Raw genomic sequence first — 4,077 nt, 5'->3', positions numbered from 1 at the left:
GCCATAATATTGAAAATATGTATTTTTGACACTTAGTCCTAAAAAATTGTTATTTTTGTCATTATTTCTAAAATTAAACATAAACTAACGAAACAACGTCATAAATTAGTAACTTACGACGGAAAATAATGTCGTATTTTGGAAATTGGGGCCAACTTACGACGAAATATGTGATGAACAACAGTCGTAAATTTGTAATTACAGAGTAGCCAAATTCTGATTTTCCAGTTTTCACCCATTTCCGGCTTCCAATTTAAATTCTAAACATGTCAAAGTCGAACGCAATCACAAACTCAACACAAAGTGGATAGAGCTGTAATTTCATTTTTTATCGTACTTTACCACACATACAATCATAACAATATAAAGAATATAAACATATTCACAATATATATAAACATTTGCTCAAATTCAAAAAATCAACTCGAATACAAATCCAAATATTGTGTACATCATTTTAAAAAAATAACTAAAACGACCATCACATATTCTATTTTCATCTAATGAAAAGTACAATCTACAAACAGACATGATAAATTCTGCCAAAGTCGTCATCCAGATCATTATGATGTTGTGATCCCTGTAATTAGCAAAAAAACAAGTTATATATACATGGTATATATTATATATGCATGAATCAATTATACAAGTTAATTAGTATATATTTGATGTTGTCAAGAAATTATCCACGAAATAAACTTATTAAAAGAAAAGGGACAAACCGATTCAGTACATGATGCGATCATATTTCAACTTTGAGTTTTTAATATAGTTGCCAGCAACTGATATATAACAGATATAAAATTATTTAATGCAAAGGCACTATGAGGCTTTCTCATCGACGTGTGTCTATTTGTTGGACTAAGAATGCTTAAGCTATGAGTCAACTAATGATGTTTTACAGACAAAAATGTTGTTTAAGCTATACATCACTATAATTACATAGAATTTTTAATGATAGAACATTATGGCCAACCTATACATTCTTTTAGAGTTAGCGAATAAAACTTATTTTATCTAGATTTTTGGCAGCTAGATATTGTCTAACAGTTGAGAGTTGAGACTATTACTTTAAAACGATTAACAAAACTTAACTGATCCTTCTCCTCACTCATATATACACTCTATTAATTTAATACAATAATTAAGTTCATGTTCATAATATATATAACATATATGTGACCATATGTATATCCAAGGTATGTTTTTTTTTATTAGACAGAGGATTAAGGAAGTAGTATCCCGATTACATGTTAATCAATTAATTTTATTTATCTATCTATGGACACTAACCTACTCTACTTAATCTTGTATATTTTATCTTACTTATTTTTTTAAATTTATATCTACCTTAATAGTATATTATCTCAATTTCCATTAAAAGAATAAAATAATATAAATTTAGATACCTGTAAAGACATTTAATATCTAATATTTACAAGTTACTCATATACATATATTCTCTAAATATTGTAATCTAAAGAAAAATAATAATAAACAAATTTAACAATAACGGTTTAACTTAATTGAGGAGTATAAGTTCACGAGGGAAACTAATTAAAAGAGAATTGAATTTTCTATGTATATATACTAGTGCAGATTTAATTCATTTCAATATGTATGAATTGAGGAGTATACCTCTGGACCATTTCAATTTGTATTCTTTTGCTAAATTTTTTAAGAGGTGGGACTTGACTTGCAGAACTATTTCAAATTAGTAGAAAGTTTCACACATTTCAAAGTACAATCTTATCCTGTCATTATAAAAAATGGTAAAACGAGACACAGATAGAAGGGAAAAATGTAGTAGAAATGAATAAACAGGCAGAATATACCTGCCTCGAGACAGATGGCACAGATTCAAACCACCACAGCTCAAACTGAACAAGTCAAGAACAACCTACTAAAATCTTATCTGAAACGGAGTTATTCCACTACATCTATACACTCCACTATAACCAAAGAATCCGAACTTTTTTGAATCAGATTGAGCTTAAAGAGCAAGAGCTCTAGTTTACATGAAATATCTCGTCAACATAATCATAATCTGCAAGACCCTTCGGCCTTCAACTTAAAGCCTTTAGCGATATTCAGAAATATTCACTTTTATACAGTCATACAACTTTACAAGCATACACATATGGCCTGAACATTCTTTCTATTTATTGAAGGAGAACACTTGTAGATAACACAAGTGTAAGTGTAGTGTACAAGTCAGCAATATCTACTTGAATACCAAATCCTATATATTCTAAAACTCATATTCAGGCTGCAGTCATAACCTTGAAATTCAATAATTTTGCCAAACCTTGACATGTCACTATATTACATAATTAACAATGTTGCTTTACAGTTAATTCTCCGAATAAAGGGAACCCCCAACTAGTAAAAATTATGGGGAAAAGAAGGTTTTGAAGAAAAATTTTGCTATTATAAAATAATCTGCAAAACATTTTAGTCGCAGGGTTATATTCAAGATGTCCTATTGAACTTTTCTTCAGCTTGCACTATAAGTTTTAGTTTGAGTTGATAGAAAAAATATTTTCTGCAGTTTCTAGTTCAAAACCTCATCAAAATAGTAAGGAGAAAGAAAGGACAAAATACGATGTAATGGAAAAAAGTTTTAGCAACATAAATAACAAAAGTAAGAAACAACTTGATTTGATATGAAAAGAAATTTACCTTCTTCATGACTTGGTATTTCTAGTGGAAAGTTCTGAGTTACACTTTTCAGCCTTTATTTTACCTTTTTTGGCTCTTAATTTAGAATCCCCTGAAAGTATAAAGCGAAGTGTTTGATTACCATAAAATCAAAGCAGAGAAGATCAGTGCTTAGGCTACCTATAGGAATAACATGGGCTGACTGAACCTCATTATCAGCGACTCAGGTTCTATCAGCTTACTAGAAGCAGGTGAGCTCTCTTCGGATTCTGAAATTTGCTCGCGCCGAGTTGTGGTGACTACTTCATCAATGACCTCATTATCTATATCCTTAACCTCTTTACTATTCAACGGCCCCATCAAACAATGCCCCGAAATCTTCAAAACCAGCTGTAAAAGCTCCTACGGAAGTGGAATCCTCGCCCCCTTCACCCCTACTTCACTTTCCCCATCCTTCGTAATCCTCAAATCCTTAATTCCCTCCCCGACCTCATCAATCTCCTCAACCCCAACCTCCTCCCCAAACGCATTCCCAACCTCCTTATCAAACTCCGTCCTACACTCACATTTCTGCCCCGCCCAATCCTCCACAATCCTACAAAATTCCAACTTCGACCACACCGGCATAAATCTAAAGCAACAAAGCTTCAAAACCACCTAAAAAATTATTCGAATTAGAATAAATTCGAGAGAGACAAATACCCGATAGCAGCGAAATGTAGGAGAGAACAATGAGACGGAGATCGGGATCAGCAGAGAGGAAAGTGTCGTAAAGCCAGTGACATAGCGGGTCGGAATCGACCAGGAAGAGGGGGAGGAGAGAGAAAGAGAGTAATTGAGGAGGGAGAGAGGAGGAGAGAGTAATTGAGGAGTGAGATAGTAATTGAGGAGTGAGTGTGGGATTGGGGGATGTTCATTGTGAGGTGGGAGAGATTGAGAGATTTTTGAGAGAGAACGGGAGAGAGAGGGGGGTTGTGTGTGTGTGTCTCGGTAGATCTGCAAGTGTGAATAGTTTAGGCATTGATCCAAAAGACAAGGAACAAAGTGAATCTTTGAAGACATGTATTTTTTGCTGTAAAAAATGGGAATTAAAATTATTTGATAAAGGCATTGTCTATGATAAATTGAATAATTGAGAATTAATGGAAATGCGTATTTGGGTTATTAATTGGGATTAAATTAATAATTTTTAATAGGTTTTATAGAATTTTAACCGAATAACTCAATTTTTATTTGGTTTGACATTTTAACAGTTAAACATCAGTTTGACTGGTACACCTAACTAGTTTTTAATCCTGAATTGGTTTTTCGATTATTTTAAAAATATTTTTTTAAAATATGGAAATGGGAACATATCGCAATGGATTTCGTGGTAGGATTACCTAAAACCAAGTCTAATCATGATGCGATTTGGGT

At 32.5% G+C, this 4,077-nt stretch overlaps 1 long non-coding RNA gene across 2 annotated transcripts; it reads right to left on the bottom strand.

Annotated features, from left to right (window-relative positions):
• Positions 1-364: 364 nt before the first annotated feature.
• LOC141668137 (uncharacterized) lies at positions 365-3,710 on the bottom strand. Of its 2 annotated transcripts, none has more exons than XR_012552933.1 (2): positions 2,842-3,710; positions 365-2,773 (listed from the first exon to the last, which is right to left on the bottom strand). It is a non-coding gene; the product is annotated as an uncharacterized LOC141668137 (long non-coding RNA). The 2 variants fall into 2 exon arrangements; XR_012552934.1 differs by having other exon boundaries at positions 2,870-3,710.
• Between the last annotated feature and the right edge of the window lie 367 nt (positions 3,711-4,077).

The sequence above is a fragment of the Apium graveolens genome, chromosome 6 (genome assembly GCF_009905375.1).
Source record: "Apium graveolens cultivar Ventura chromosome 6, ASM990537v1, whole genome shotgun sequence".
NCBI lineage: Eukaryota > Viridiplantae > Streptophyta > Magnoliopsida > Apiales > Apiaceae > Apium > Apium graveolens.
The sequence above is the reverse complement of the archived record's forward strand: the minus strand, read 5'-3'. Positions and strand labels throughout refer to the sequence as shown.